At 36.2% G+C, this 17,726-nt stretch overlaps 1 non-coding gene across 1 annotated transcript; it reads right to left on the bottom strand.

Moving 5' to 3' along the window:
* Positions 1-17,381: 17,381 nt before the first annotated feature.
* Positions 17,382-17,488, bottom strand: LOC128282386 (small nucleolar RNA R71). The gene has a single exon (XR_008272646.1). It is a non-coding gene; the product is annotated as a small nucleolar RNA R71 (small nucleolar RNA).
* Between the last annotated feature and the right edge of the window lie 238 nt (positions 17,489-17,726).

The raw sequence follows: 17,726 nt of genomic DNA, 5'->3' as shown, positions 1-17,726 counted from the left end.
CATATTTAGGTTGGCATAGAGCCATAATCAGATTAAGCAGCACTAAGTCGGTCATCAGTCTACAGTCGTCTCATGCGACCCATGTGACCTTAACAGATAATACTAGATCTACAATCGTCTCATGGGACCCGTGCGATCCTATTAGAACTTCTTTCGTATCAATGTCCCAACCCAATGCAATATGTAGTGTATGTCATGCTCAATCATCACACGTGTATGCAAAATGGTCATGCTCAGTAACAATCATTTAAACATATATTAAAAGTATATCAGTCGTACAACCACCGTCAAGTCAGTTAAAGCACAGTTATACAATCACAGTCAGATTAGTCAAATTCATAATCCAAGTCAGTCATTTACCCACAAGGCAAGACAATCATTTTACCCTATAAGGGTATTTTGATAATTTTACATTATAAGGGTATTTTGGTAATTTTACCAACCGGGGGTATTTTAATAATTTTACAAATAGGAGGTACTTCAGTAATTTTACAATCCAGGGGTATTTCGATAATTTTACAAACTGAGGGTATTTCAATAATTTTACAAATCGTGGGTATTTCGATAATTTTATAAATCGGGAGTATTTCGGTAATTTTACAAATCAGGGTCTTAACGACCCAATTGAAGGTCCATCGTCGCCTCGAGCAACTTAAGTAACCTAAACAGACATAACGGTGTAAATGGACCTAAGGCCCATTCTCGGCCCAAGTGGGCACACTCGTGTGGCCCATTTAGCCTAGGATTAGCCACTGCTATACACACTACGTAGCCCACTCCAAATTTGGTCACTTATTAAGAATTTTATCCGTGCAGGGCCCACGAGCCCATTGGGTCTACACGGCCCACTTCAGCCGATTGAGGCCCATAATGTCCTATGCCATGTGCGCGACATGATAAGCCCCACTATTTTCCACCTAACAGTCAGATTTACACAAGCGAGCCTATGGGCCCATCGGGCCTATTTGGCCCATTATGGCGTAAGACCATGGATTCGTTCATGGCGGCTTTTTTTACCGTACACCCACGTTTCGTGGGCTCAGTTTTTCGTGCGTACGATCGCATGCTCTAAGCCCCTCCTTTCGACTTTCTAGCTCCTTGATATTTCGGCATATCGGTATTTGCCAGGCTATGGTCAAATCAATGTGTGTGGATTCACACACTCTCTCAGCTTTTGACTGATTATGAACTACGGTACTATTACACACCTGATGCAATTTGTTGTAAAACACTATCGAGCAGTCCGGGACCTGCAGATCCGAACGAGATACTTTACTACTCCACAATTCGCCTTGGACAATTCTATAAAGACCCAATACCAACATCAATTCACATTTCATATCCAAGGGAAAAAGAAAAACTTTCCTTTGACACCACCAAAATATAACCAATTTACCTACCAACCGTATAACATTAGAGTCGCACTGCTCCAACGCTAACCGAGTCGTTCCGGCCCTTAACCTTTGCAAATAGAATAGTTGATCGATTCACCAAAAATCCATAAATAAAAAGAATACTTCACAGTTGCAACACTTACCAATAACGCAAGAACCCAAAACAAAGGTGGCAAGTTGCGGCAACGAAAACCAAGGATTAAGGAAGGAATGACTTATAAGGAAAATCCAAAGCTGTGAGAAGAAAGAAAAAGAAAGTTCAAAGCAGTTAAATATGTAAACAAAAGAAGACAATGAAAAATCGGCAAGGGAGGAGGAGGGTGTAAATGTTGCCATAAGAAAGAATAGAACAAAATGGGAACCGAAAGAAATTGCAAAAACCATCTAGCAAAAAGCAGCAAAGAACAAAATGGTAGACTTGAGAAGTAGAGGAAAACTATCGTCTATAATATTTTTTGGAAAAGAATGGGAACCGAATTCTTTGAACACAAGATAACAATAACCCACATAAAATCTCATATTTTCCTCCTTAAATCTCTCCATAAATCACTCCTTGATTTTCTCCTAATATCTCTCCATGATACACTCATAAATTACTCCAACCTCCCATTCAAACTCTCATGACCAATTCAACCTCAGAGTCTCAGTCCAACTCTACCTCTTTCTTAGCTCAAACAGGAAAAAAAATACTCCATTGCGTATCCCAAGACTTGAACCTCAAACCTCACAGTTACACAACATGCCACATTGCCACTCCACCACAGGCTCTTTCTGTGTCATAAATCATCCACAATTATTTATAAAGCCTACATGGCAGAGCCATGGTTCATCCCTTAAAAACTTGAAATTTTGCAATAGCCAAGGCTTGAACACAAGACTTCTCAGGCACTTCCCAGGACACTTAACCACTGAAGCAGGCATTTATTTGTGTCATTCACTTGCACAACTAAATTCCAATTCTCCGATACGTAAAGCCCATTTCTTCTAGGCCTAAAATTTAGGGCATTATATGTTTCACGTATCGATGCTTTGATGATACAGATCTGATCCTTCGCATGTGAGTTCTCCATCTGAGATAGAAATTTAGTCCGATATGACCTATGAAGAAGAATCGATTCGTATCTTAGCTAGCGAGGTCAAAGAATTACGAAATAAGAGAATTCCGTTAGTAAAAGTATTGTGCATTGACACGATGTTGAAGAGGCTACTTGGGAGTCTGAAGATGCTAGAAGACAACAATGTCTGAATTTGTTCAACTGTAAGATTTTCGGGGACAAAAATCCTTAAGGAGGAGAGTTGTAACAGCCCGGTTTAGACCCTAGGTGGAATAGTGGTTTTGGGACAACAAATTTGAGTTAGAAAAATATTTTAATATTATTTTTTAATTTTTTTATATGTGAATTAGTACGTGTGAAAGTTTCGTATGAAAATTTTATCATTTGTGTGCTTAATTTGATAAAAAGGACCTAATCGCATAAAATGTAAAAGTGCCATTCTATTTGATTAAGTGACTATTTGTTGTGGCTTTTTAATTGTGAGGTCCTATTGTGGTTATTTGACCACGAAATGTATTAAATGACTTATTTGGACATTATATAAAGGTTTATAAATGTTTTAATGTAAGGGCAAAATGGCATACCAATTATTAATGTTAATTAAATTAAAACAAAGCATGAAATACGACCATTTATGTTTAGCCTAGCCAAATTCATGAAATAAAAAGAAATAAAAGAGCTTTTAGGGTTTTGGAACTTTGATTTGGTAATTAAGGTAAGGATTTTTTTTTCAATTTTTGATAATTTCTATGTTTTTGTAATCGTTGCACTGTATTCTATCAAGCCTATGTTTTAATTTCTGATTTTGTTGATGATTTTGAGTTATTCCATTGATGAAATTATGAGTTTTATGAAGTTTGATGATAGTATGTGAAAGCTTGATGTTGGGTTAATATGTTTTGTCTTTGAACTTTTGATGATTTGAGTAATTTGGGCTAAATTGTAAAAATGAGGTTTGGAGGGTTTTGAGGGACTAGAACGTGGAATAAACGAAATGTGTAGGCTTATATTAACACTATGAAAATTTGGCTAAGCATGTGTATGTGGAAATTTTGTGTATTTTGTGATTTTGTGAATTAGGGACTAAAATGTCAAAATGTGAAAGTGTGAGGGCTAATTTGTAAAATTCCCTAAATATGTGTTTTTGGATTGAATTGAATGATTTAGTGAATAAAATAGTTAAATTTGAATTTATATAGATCAAGAACAAAAGAAAACGAAATTAGATGGGGGGAAGTCGAAAGTCATTGAGTAGTCAACTCCGTTAGTTCAAATTCGTACGAGGTAAGTCAATATACAAATAAATGTGTTTTGAATTGAATTATTATTGTTATATGCTCTTAAACTATGAAAAATTAATTTACAAGTTGAATATGAGATATCCGAGGAAGTATCGACAAATTTCAACGTCGGAGAAGTCCCGTACGAATCATAGGAATAGTTAGGATACATATGTCATGACATAGGATCCGATATGTGTTTTCGTGTAGGACCACGTTTGGGACGTTGGCATCGATTTATGATTTATGTGTAAGACCATGTCTAGGACATCGACATCGTATTTGATTTCGTGTAAGACCCTGTTTGGGACAGTGGCATCGATATTTGATTACATGTAAGACCACGTCTAGGTCGTTGGCATTATATGAGCTTTCTGAGCTATCCGAGTATCCTTATTGATTTTGAACAGTTCAACGGGTAGTTCTGAGAAAATGGATGACTATATTAATATGTATCCGATTCAGGTACTTTTGAATTGTATACCATGTTTGAGAATAAAAGGTAAGTACATGTACCTTTGTGAACATATGATATAAGTAAGAGTTACTATGAGAGTGAGATGTGATATATATATATATATATGTGAATAAAAATCAAATGATCTATAAAGAGACATATGTTTATGTGAATGTATTTTGCCTTGAGTTATATGAATGAATTGATTTAGATTGATGTTATGTATTAAGTTTATTTGTATATGGCTTACTAAGCTTTTGAAAGCTTACTTTGTGTGTGTTTTCAACTAATTTATAGATATTGAAGCTACTGGGAGCTCGGGGATCGTCGAGGATCATCACCACACTATCGAACTATATTTTGGTACCTTTTGAAAATGTATATATTGAAGTATGGCATGTATAGGCTAGAAGTGAAGTTTTTGAATATGTTTTGTTAAGTGTAGATTTTGTAACACCCTGAACCCGAGACCATCGCCGGTATCGGACACGAGGGGTTAACAAGCCAAGATCACATGTTTTGCCCACCAATTTGACATTTCCAGTCAGGCTGGAAGACTGCGTCACCTTCGCCTTAAAAATCATATCTCGAGTTTCAAAACTCAGAAACTGGTTTCGTAAATTTTCCCTGAATTTAGACTCATATATCCATCCATGGATTTATTTCTAGAATTTTTGGTCAGGCCAATTGGTACAGTTTATTAGTTAAAGTCACCCATGTTACAGGGATCGACTGCTCTGACCTTCGCGCGGTATAACTTGAATATCTCTCTGTACAGGGCTTTAATGCTGGTGCCGTTTGCTTCTAATGAAACTATACTCAAAATGAAATCTGTACATATAAGGTATGTCTCCTAATTCTTTCTGGATAATTTATAGTAAATTTTTAAAGTTGCGACAGGGGACCCAGAAACCGTTCTGGCCCTGTTTCACAATAGCTTCAATATCTCTTAACATGTAACTCCTATGACCATTTCGTTTCTTCCATATGAAAATAGACTCATCAAGGTTCATTTACATAGCTTATTCACTATTTAATACCATTCCTACGAATTTTGGTGATTTTTCACATTCACGTCACTGCAGCTGGCAGCATCTGTTTTAAGGTAGGTCTTACCTATTTGGTAGTCTCCATGAACCAACTAGTCTTGCCATACATAGGTTCATATATGATCATTTTAACCATGCCAATGGCTGATCATGTGACCAACATTCCCATTTCCAATCCATAGCCACATCATGACACCAAATATATACATACAAACCACAAATAGTCTAAATTCATGCTTCCTTTTACGAGCCATTTTCGCATGGCCGTATACATATACATCACCACATTTTTAAACTAACAGGGTAGTCCTATACATGCCATTTCAAAGTTCAAACAAAATTTATACCAAAATAGAGGCGTTGATAGTGTGGATGACTTGACTTTATTGATCCCAAATCCGATTGCTATCGAGCGAAATCTATAAAACAGAGAGCCAAAGTAACGGGTAAGCATTTTTATGCTTAGTAAGTCTCAAGGAATATAATCAACTCTAATTACAGCAATACATTCACATAGCCAAATGCATCATTTCATTAATACACATTCTTATTTCACACTTCATCATTATATACTTTCACAAAGTATCAATCAAGTCAATAACTGAAATTCATTAGTCGATTGAGCGAATGTTGCTCAAACGTGTCGACTTTCCAATGCACATATAAACGTACCTTATTCTTTGGGCTTTTCGGGTGTACTAATTGAATTTATTACAGCAACCAACACTCACCTCCAGCCCAAGATTCTTCGAATATAACCGGATATAACCATGTGCACAAATGCCTTGGTCTTAGCCGGATAGAATGACTTCATACGAATGCCTTCGGTCTTAGCCCGGATATAGCCACTTGCACAATTGCCTTCGGTCTTAACCGGATATAATTTCCAGCATAATTGTCTTCGGCTTAGCCCGATATCATTCAATTTCTCATGTACACATACATCAATAATCATTGGACATACATATTTCATTTTCAGTTACTAAGGCTCAAACGCAAATATAATCACAAGCATATTCGCCTTGGGACTTAGCCCGGTAGAATTCAAATGCTCATACACACATAATCAATAATCAATACACATCCATACTTTATTTCACATAATTCAAGTAGGGTCACTTCTTGAGGACTTACCTCGGATGTTGTCGAACGGCTTTTTCGGCTATTCGATCACTTTCTCCTTCCCTTGTCCAATTGTGGCCCTCTAAGCTCTTGAGCTAATTCAAACAAATTCAATTTATTAAAACCTCATTGTGCTAGCTTATGGCGAATATGACAAGGAGTTTAAATGGTCATATGGCCACCCTTTAGCTTGAATACACAATGGTCATGCACATTTTATACTACATCAAGCAATTCAATACAATTTATTCGAGCATCAAGGAAATGCTAAGGCCTTCAATAGGCTACCCAAGGCCGAATATTCATGTACATGTTGAGGCCAATTATGCACTTAATACCTCACAAAACAGCATGCATTTTACTAGTTAATGCTTTGCATATTGTGGCTCAAAACTTATAATATAGCATCAAGCACTTATATGTGTGCTAGGCAATTGTGCTTGCAATTTCACAATTATTCTTCAACATCTTCTTCTTTAAACAAACTTATTCATCACTTCCTTCATAACCAAAACATCATGTGCAAACATATATATACATATATGAGCATGGCGAATTTCAAGGTGTCCATAGCCATCCAAAACACAAATTTTAACTAACATGCAAGAAGCATGAACCATGCTCATGAATGCATCATGGCGAATATGACAATCATGCTCCTTTTCAACTTCAATCATGATAAAACAAAAGAAAACTCAAAATCCTACTCAAGAGTAGACAATCCATCATTGCATGCATCATCATCAAGCTTCACACTTAGCATGCAATGGCTTTATCACCATAACAACTTTGGCCAAATACCATTTCCATGGCATAACAAAGATTTGAGCCATGGCTAACATGCACATCAAGTTAGCAACCAAAACATGCATGAAACTCCCAACACAACCTCATACATACCTTAATCTTGATGCAAATTTAGCCAAATCTCCTTCTAGATCTCTTCTAAACAAAGGAAATGAAGCAAAATCCTTCTTCCTCTTAGTATTTTCGCCAAAAGGAGAGAGCAAGCATGAACAAATTTTTTGTTTTCTCTTCTTGGTTGCACGGCAATGGGGGGATGCTACTCTCTCACACACATTTTCTTTTTCATTCTTTTCTCACCCATGCTTAGTTGTTTATTATTTCTAACATCATCCATTAGTAAAACATGTTGGGAACATGTTTCCCCTTGCCCATAATTTGTCATGGCCGGCCATCCACCTTAGGGAATGGGATAATTGACATGCAACTCCATTTATTTCACTTCATGCATTATTAGGCCACTTAAAAATACACCTATCACATTTTCAAGTCCTAGCACATGGGTCCTTTCTTATAAATTTGCACCTAATTAATAAAAATCGATGTAACACCCCGTACCCGAGACCGTTGCCGGAGTCGAACACGAGGTGTTAACGGACTTAATTCATTAATTAAACAGCTCATACAATTCATTTTAAAATTTCCAGACAAGCTGGCTAACTGCATCACAGTCGCTTTAAAAATCATATCTCGAGTTACGAAACTCGAAATCCAATTCCGTAAATTTTTCCTGAAACTAGACTCATATATATATCTACTAATTTTTTCTAGAATTTTGGTTGGGCCAATTAGTACAGTTTATTAGTTAAAGTCTCCCCTGTTTCAGGGTTCAACTACTCTGACCTCAGTGTATTACGAATCAGATATCTCCCTGTACAGAGCTTCAATGACTATGCCGTTTGTCTCTAATAAAACTAGACTCAATAAGGAATCTGTACATATAAAGTGTGACTTCTAATTATCTTTGTAAAATTTATGGTGAATTTCCAAAGTCAGAACAGGGGATCCAGAAATCACTCTGGCCCTGTTTCACAAAAATTTAAACATCTCATAAAATATAGCTCATATACCTGTTTCGCTTATTCCATATGAAAATAGACTCATCAAGCTTCGATTCCATAACTTATTCATTATTTAATTCTATTTCTACTATTTTTAGTGATTTTTCAAACTCACGTCACTGCTGCTGTCTGAATCTATTTTATGGTAAATTTTACCTATTTCATGGTTTCCATGGATTAGCTAGCAATTTGACATACATAATACCAAATATGATCATGATTAGCCATTCCAATGGCTAATCATTACCAAGCATTTCTATCTCCATACCACTCAATAACCATATCATAAGACCATATATACAAAATGATTATAATGCTATACATGCCATACTCAAAATATACAAGCCATTATGTCAAGATGGTATACGGATAGTGTGAGCGTGCCTCCGACCGCTTCCGATTTCCGAGCTGGCTTGTCAACACTACAAGGAATGAAAAGGAGGAGTAAGCATAAATGCTTAGTAAGCTCACATGCAAATAGCAAGTAACATAACCATATAAGCAAACATAAAACATCATTTGCATAATCATCACCAAGACATTCATATCACCTTTTCATTTATCATCTTACCATATTGTTGTTATATCGAGTTTTCAACCCGAGGGTTAAGTACATACCTGTTCAAATTATCCATTTCACAACACTTACCAATACGTCCCTTTCATCTTGAGTATTCCTCCATTTGAGTAGAACTTTACCCGTTGAACACATCGAATATAATTCGGATACATGGAAAGTTTGCACATAAGTGCCACATATGTAGCCAAGCTACCATGTAACCCGCCCATAAGTGAACTCGGACTCAACTCAACGAGCTCGGGCGTTCAGATCAATAAGTGAACTCGGACTCAACTCAACGAGTTCGGATGCCTAGTTACATCTCACGAACTCGGACTCAACTCAACGAGTTCGGACGCTCGCATCCATAAGTGAACTCGGACTCAACTCAACGAGTTCGGATGCCCAAATATCCCAAAGTGACATGTCACTTGTATCCTAATCCATTCCTAAGGTTCAACGGACCTTTTTCCCAATCATGTGTCTCAACCATCTTCTACGGAATGCCGATACTGATACTCGGTAGTATTTCATATTTTCCAAGTATATCACATAATTTGACATATTATCAAACAATTATCACAAGTATAATATTTCATAATAATTATCATATCATTTAAAAAAACATTAAAACATTTAAAATAATAACTATGTTACCAACATTTACATATGAACTTACCTCGTATGCGAAAATGGCTATTTTTACCATTTCGTCCACAACTTGGTATTTTCCCCATTTTAGCCCGAATTTCAGTTTTCCTTGCTCTATCATTTAAAATATAGTCTAATTAGGACTCACATTATTCAAATTGACCCAAAATCATATTTTGGAAAAATTACAATTTTGCCCTAAACTTTTGCATATTTACACTTTTGCCCCAAAGCTCGTAAATTAAAATTCAGCCTATTTTCTTATGTTTTATGACATGCTGATCATTTTTCCCTTCTATGGAAACATCAAATTCTCACTCTAACATGTACTTATGACTATTAGGTATTTTTACCGATTAAGCCCTTTTGCTCGTTTTCACTTAAAACCGAGTAGCACAAGTTGTCTAACATAATTTAAAACTTCATATTCTATCATAAAACACCAAAATACACAAATTTAACCTATGGGTATTTTTCCAAATATAAACCCTAGGTTAAATTATTGCTAGCATAAGCTAAATCGAGCTACGGACTCCAAAACGTAAAAATCATTAAAAACGAGGCTAGAACGAACTTACAATCGAGCTTGGAAGCTTGAAAAACCCTAGCCATGGTTTCTCCTTGCTATATTCGGCCATGGGGTTGAAGATGAGCAAAATTGGCTTTTAATTTTGTATTTTAATTCATTTTACCCTAAATGACCAAAATGCCCTTACTACTAAACTTTCCAAAATTCCATCCATGTCCAATTTTGTCCATAGACTTAGAAATTGGTAAAATTACTCTTTAAGGACCTCTAATTAATAATCTAATTCAATTTTATGCAAAATACTTCTAGAACACAAGTTTTGCAATTTATTCAATTTAGTCCCAAATTTCAAATTAAGCACTTTATGCATAAAATTTCTTCACGAAATTTTCACACAATCATGCAATCATATCATAGACCTTAAAATAATCATAAAATAATTATTTCTATCTCGGATTTTGTGGTCACGAAACCACTATTCCGACTAGGCCCAAAATCAGGATATTACAATCGAGACACGAAATATTTACGCATACAAATTCCACATACAATAAGCACGGAATATAACACCTAATTATTCTTGTGACTCGATTTCGTGGTCCCGAAACCACTCTCCGACTAGGGTCACATTAGGGGTGTCACAGATTTAGCCATGTGATATGGCTTGGTTTTGGTTATATTTATGAATGTCTTTTGGTTATAAACTATGTAATGCATTATGGTCAATATGATATGTTCATGAATGGCCAAGTGAATTGGTCAATTAGGTAAGTTTATGGCTTGAGATTGAATGAAATAAATTGAGGTTATGAAACTCATATTTGGTATGATTTTAGCTTAGGATTTGATATGTTTTCGTTTGCATATTGAGGATGAAATAGGTTGATTAATATATGTTATGAATGATGAATGTTTTGTGATTGAAATTGGTTGGAAATATATTGTAAATGTTTTGGTCTTGCTGCTTGTAGGGATGATCCAAAATAGGTGGCAACTTGGCTTTTCAAATAGCCTATTTTGTCCACACGGGCAGAGACACAAGTGTGTGTCTTAGCCGTGTGCGGCACACGGTTATGTTCCACGACTGCGTGTCCCTTGGGGTAGTCCTACAATTTAAAGGTAGTCTCAAGCACGGCCAAGGTACACGAGTGTGTGGCTAGCCTTGTGACCCAAGTCAGTTTTGACCACGGCCAAGTCACACGGGCGTGTCTTGTAGCCGTGTGGTTAAGTCAATATGTATGCCCTATTTGGACACGACCTAGACACACGGGCATGTCAATGCCGTGTGAGGCACATGGCCTGTTCACACGGGCGTGTGACCTCTGAAACTTTGAGAAATATTTAAGTTTTGAAAAATTTTGTATTCGGTTTAGTCCTAACCCCTTTCTAAAGCATGTTTAAGGTCTCGTTGACCTATGTAAGGGACTCTACATTGATATATGACTGTGATGCTATGATGATTGTGAAAATGTATGGTAAATGTTTCGATGTGTTCAGTAATGCCTCTTAACCCTAGTCTGGCAACGGAGACGGGTTAGGGGTGTTACATATATAGTAAGATTCTTTGATTCAACTATTAAACTAGCTAAAGTTATGAAAAAAGAATGTAAATAATTGTGTAATTCGTGGTAGATCACTCCTCCACACTTAACTTGTTGCTTGTCCTCAAGCAAGTAAAACACATAAATAGGAAAAAAGAGAGAAAAAATAAAAAAAATAAAAGTGAAAATGACTTGAATTCTTTCTTTAAACAAGCTAGAGTTAGTCAAGATAGATGTAAATAAGAAACACTCACCTAAACTCCCCCACACTTAACTTTTTCCTGTCCTCAAGCAAACCAGGTCTAGACACATAGCAAGTAATAAGAAGATGTCCCTTGGGTTTTATTACTACTAAGAACATGATTGTTAAATATTAAAGGTATAACAATTCTTATCACACATGTAACTTAATTTTGATTGTTCGATACCTTGAAATTTTTTTAAAGCAAATTAGGATTAATTTACAAAGTTACATTACTAACAAATTATAAGTAATTCCCATGACCAAATGTTTAACAATATCACCATTAACATATACCAAACAAATATATAGCAGACACAATCATGTGAATAAAAAAATATTGATTAAGTATAATTGTTAGCTATTCCAGAACGGTATGAGTTCAAAAAAGGTATGAGTCAAAACGGTTCAAACACTAGAAATAGTTAGGCACATGACATTGTTACCTCTATTCTCCTTTAATGTCCCATCCAAGCTCACCGCTTTTTTTCTCCCTCTCTCACCTACCTTATCTCTCCATGTAGGAAGATACAATATAATACTAGCAATTATGGTCGCCTTAACAAGTTCTGGTGCACTAATGACTGAGTTTTCTCTCACTTTTTGTGACTGTTTGTTTTTTCACTTTAACTTTTTACTCTTTTTTCAGTCACAGTGCTTTTGTTACCATTTTGTACCTTTTCTTATCATTTTTCTCTTTTGAAAATTTCTGGATTTTTATTTTTCGCACATTTTTGCTCGATCTATAATCACTGTATCATATTGTTTCTTCCTTTTTTACTCTTTTTTTAAACCACTGTGATGTATCTACCTAAAGCTGATATACAATAAATTATACATATTTTTACCCTATGTTTAATGCATTTTATGGATGATTTCTCATTAGAATTGGTGAATTCGATGCTCTTAATGCTTTAATTTCATGTTTTATACTTAGGAGAGAATAGGAGAGCGAAATGAACGAGAAACGAGCAAAAAATGGAGAAAATGGTCCAGAGTACGAAATCAACACGGCCTGGACCTCCTTACACGGGCAGAGCACATGGCTGTGTCAATTTGGCAGGCTCGAGCACGGCCTGAAGTAATCGAACATGGGCGTGTGCCACGGGCGTGTCCCTGCCGAGCCCAAGTTGAGTCCAATTCGGAAAAGGCTAATTTTGAGGGCTTCTAGGCATTCCAAAGCCTATAAATACAACCTAGAGAAGGAAGAAAAGGGGAGAAGGAGAAGGGGGAGTAAGGAATTACTCCAAGGAAGCCGATTGATCCATCTTAAAAGCCGGATTCATCATCAAGACTGAAGATCTCTCCTCAATTTCCCTTCAGGAGTTTTGGGTTTTCTTTATATTTTGTTTTCTTTATGTTTTGTATTCTTTATTCTTCTGAGATGTTTTCTTATTTAGTTATGAACTAAAACCCCTAAATACCTAAGGGGAATGAAACCTAAGACGAATCTTGTTATTATTTTTTGAATCGTATGATAAATATTTAACTTGTTCTTAATTATGTATTCTTAATTCTTGTTTTGATATCCCAGGATACTGATTCAAGACATGCTCTTATTCAGAGGAGGAATAGACCTTCTCTAAGAGTACATTTGTCATAATTAAGCGGAGTTAATTGCGCACCTAGGCATAGGGTGACAAGATTTTGCTGGATTAGGGTGAAACCTAATAAGGGGATCCATAGATTGAGTTAATGCAACCCTAGGGTGTTAATTAGATAATTAATTAGTTAAAACAAAAGCCTCTTTATTCTTAGGCTAGATAATAAAAAGACAGTCATTACTAGTACTTTTAGTTCCTTTGGGTTCGACAATCCGGTCTTGCTATGTGACATCCCTAATTTAACCCTAGTCGGGAAGTGGTTTCGGGACCACAAAACTGGGTCACAAAAACATTTAAATACCTTATTCCATGCCAAATATATGTGAAAATGCATGTGTGAATTTTTAATTCTTTGATTTAGTTAAATTGAACGTGAATTGAAAGAAAAAGGACTCATGTGAAAGGATTTAAATATATGTGGCTAATTTTAAGAGGTTAGTAAAAGAATGAAGTAAAATAGATGGAGTTGCATGTCAAATAGTCCATTTCCTAAGGATAGTGGCCGCCATGACAAGATTATGGGCAAAGGAACATGTTTCCAACATGTTAGGTTAGTGGTGTATGTAGGAAGCCATAAAATAAAAGCTAGCATTAAAGAATTGAAAAAAAATGATGAGCATGGATGCCCCCATTTGCCGTGAATTGAACAAGAAAAACAAAAAAAAAAAGTGCTCATCCTTTCTCAAATTTTGTATTGCCGTGAGTGAGGGAGAGGGGGGGGTTTGGAGAAGCTTGGCCATACTTGCAACGAGATTGAGGTATGTTTGATGTCATTCCTTAAGATTCATGCATGTTTTAATTCTTAGTTTGAAACCTACCTAGCCCATGGCTTAGATTTCTTTGCTATTTGATGGAGATGAAGTTCGCCATGGAGGTTGTCTTTCTTGGTTGGTATTTTAATGTTGTTGTGACGAAGCATGAAGAGAAGTGAGGTGAATGTTTAATAAAAGGAGATTTTTGTGCCATTGAGTTCTTGTTGTTATATGTGTATGTGCATGAGTATTCGCCATGCTATAGAATCCATGTTGCAAAATAATTAATGCTTAATGTGATATATAATAGTACTTGTGAATGAGCTTGAGAGTATCTAAATTATTAGTTGGAGGTGCCGAATGTGGTCTTGGATGAATTTTAAAGAACAAAGAAATTTTGGGTGACTATAGGTCAAGGACATTCGCCAAAGGCTTGTGTGCTAGCAAAGTCGGCCTAGATGGGGTAAATGTTAAGTGTTAAATGTTCATGAGATAAAATTTTGTGATTTGATGAATTAATGATGATAGTATAGTTGATGTCATGTATAAATATGTGGCAAGACGGTTAAACTAGTTAATTTATTGATTAAGCTCAAGAAGCTAGAGGTGGAGAATCAAGCAAAGGCAAAGGAAAGAACATCGAGTAGCCGAGTTGGAACCATTTTACCCAATACAAGGTAAGTCATTAAGCATATATTTGATATTGCTTAAATGATTGTAATATCTATGCAATTGTGTTTATTGAGATGAAATATGTACAAATGTATGTGTATGAAAAGATGATATTGTTGAACGTAAAAGAGATAGTGAAATGTGTAGGAAGTTTGCTTGCACTAAGTGTGTGAGAAATAGATGTGTACGGTGATTTAGATTGGCACCGAGTGTGCGAGCTTGTAATGTATGGCACTAAGTGTGCGAGTTTGGACTATATGACACTATGTGTGCGGGCTTGAATCACATGGCACTAAGTGTGCGTGATTGAGTATTAAGCACTATGTGTGCGAACTCTACACATATCTCCGATTGAATATTTATATGGAGGTGTGACTTTATCGAGATGAGTATGGACAGCGGAAAGAGTAAGTACCTTGAGTTCATGGCTAATAGATGCTATGTTCATGCTCGGGTGGAGTTGGTAACATTTAAATCTATGTGATGATTTCAATTGCATTCCGTAAATAAGGTATCGTGGAATAGATGAAAGTTCATTTGATTGCATGATTGTTGCGGAAATGAAATGATGTATGGAAATTGCTTCAAATATCCTATTGAATAGTATATGAAATGTAAATGTATGACTTGGTATGAGATTGATCCGAAGGTCTAAGGAACTATGGTATAGTTCGGTATGGTCGGAACACTTGGCCTTGTTTCATTATTTCATTTTATGATAATTTTATTAATGGATGGTTGTGGAATGCTTATGACTTCTCGAGTTATAAACTCACTCGGAGTTTTCTTGTCACCCATTTTAGGTTTCTTGGACTCGTCTCCTTTTGGGTGCTCGGAACCGTCAACGAAGTCATCACACCGTGAGCAATTTTGGTATTGTCTTCTTAGTCAACTTAGGAGAACATTTGGCATGTATGGGCTATTTTGTTTTGTTAAATTTTGGGTTGTAGACTTTAAGCCATGTGAAAATGGCCTATGTGGTTGTTTGAGTGGGATGCTAGAACCTATAGCCACGAGTCTTAGAAACCTTAATTTTGATAAGGTGGCCATAATTTGTGTCATGTATGATGGATGATTAGTAAGGCTAAGGAAGGATTCATGAAATTGGCATAGTCTCATCGCAGTAACTGCTTGCGGACAGCAGCAGTGATATGAGATCGAAAAATCACTAAAAATAGTAGAAGTGGAATTAATTGATAAAAAAATTACGTACTCGAAGCTTGATGGGTCTATTTTCATATGGATGAAACGAAATGACCATATGAGCTGTATTTTAAGAGATATTCAAGATTTCGTGAGACAGGGCCAGAACAGTTTCTGGATTCTATTTTTCGACTTTGAAAATTTACCATAAATTATCCAGAAACAATTAGAAGTCATGCCTTATATGCATAGATTCCCCTTTGAGTCTAGTTTCATTAGAAACAAACGGTATGAGCATTGGAGCTCTGTATGAGATGATATCCAGGTCGTAATGCGCAAAGGTCAGTGTAGTCTAACCCCGAAATAGGGGTGACTTTAACTAATAAACTGTACCAATTGGTCCAACCAAAAATTTTATAAATAAATCCACGGATGGATATATGAGTCTAAATTCGGGAAAATTTACGGAACTGGTTTTCGAGTTCGAACTCGAGATATGATTTTAAGGTGACAGGATGCGGTTTGCAACCGGATGGAAATGTGAAAAATAGTCTGTGTGACACATGAGAGTTGGTCTGAGAACCCCTCGTGTCCGACTCCGGCGACGGTATCGGGAACGGGGTGTTACATGCTAAAACTATACTACTGTTCAATAGGTACACTTGCCTACATCACAATAATAGTTAGTTCAAGAACGAGTAATTATAAATATTTAAAACCTATCATGAAATAACGCGATCAAATTTTTGGCGCCATTACCGGGGATCTAAGTTATTAGGAACACTCAAATTTTATTACTTTAGCCATTTATTTTTCTTGCAATTTAATTTAATTATATTATTATTATTATTTATTAACCTACTCTTTCTTTCTCTTGGCAGGTTTTTATAGTTTATAACTAGAAGAAACTCGTCGGGACCATTACTTTTTGACGAAGAAATCAATCGTACAGTTCATAGAAACCAAAGAGAAATAAGGCGCAGCTTAAGATACACGGAGAAAGAGCAAGAAGACGATACTCAACCCCCAACCGAAGAGATGGCTAAAAACCAAGGCAATCAGCTACCTCCTGCAATTGCGGTTAACCAAAATCCTGCTCCACGCACTATGTATGATTATGCTAAACCTTCTTTAACAGGAACTGAATCAAGCATAGTTAGACCTGCTGTAGCTATAAATACTGTTGAATTAAAACCTAACACTATTCAAATGATACAACAATTTGTTCAGTTTGATGGTTTGCAGGATGAGGATCCCAACGCTCATTTAGCCAACTTCTTAGAACTATGTGATACATTTAAAATTAATGGCATTTCTAATAATGCCATACGTCTTCGGTTGTTTCCCTTTTCATTGAAGAACAAAGCTAAACATTGGTTGAACTCGTTACCACGAGGGTCAATTACTACTTAGGAACAAATGACCGAAAAATTTTTACTAAAATATTTTCTGCCGATTAAAATGGCTAAATTACGTAATGATATCTCTTCTTTTGTGCAGATGGATTTAGAAACACTATACGATGCATGGGAGAGATACAAGGACCTTCTGAGAAGGTGCCCTCACCATGGGTTACTGCTTTGGCTCCAAGTACAAACATTTCACAATGGTCTGAATCCTTCGACTCGACAAATGGTTGACGCAGCGGCGGGCGGAACCATCAACAATAAAACACCAGAAGATGCTTATGAGTTTATAGAGGAGATGTCACTAAATAACTATCAGTGGCAACTCATGAGGACAAAGCCAGCGAAAATAGCCAGTGTTTATAACATCGATTCAGTCACCATGCTGTCAAATCAGGTAGAACTC

The sequence above is a fragment of the Gossypium arboreum genome, chromosome 1 (assembly GCF_025698485.1).
Source record: "Gossypium arboreum isolate Shixiya-1 chromosome 1, ASM2569848v2, whole genome shotgun sequence".
NCBI classification, from domain to species: Eukaryota; Viridiplantae; Streptophyta; class Magnoliopsida; order Malvales; family Malvaceae; genus Gossypium; species Gossypium arboreum.
The sequence above is the reverse complement of the archived record's forward strand: the minus strand, read 5'-3'. Positions and strand labels throughout refer to the sequence as shown.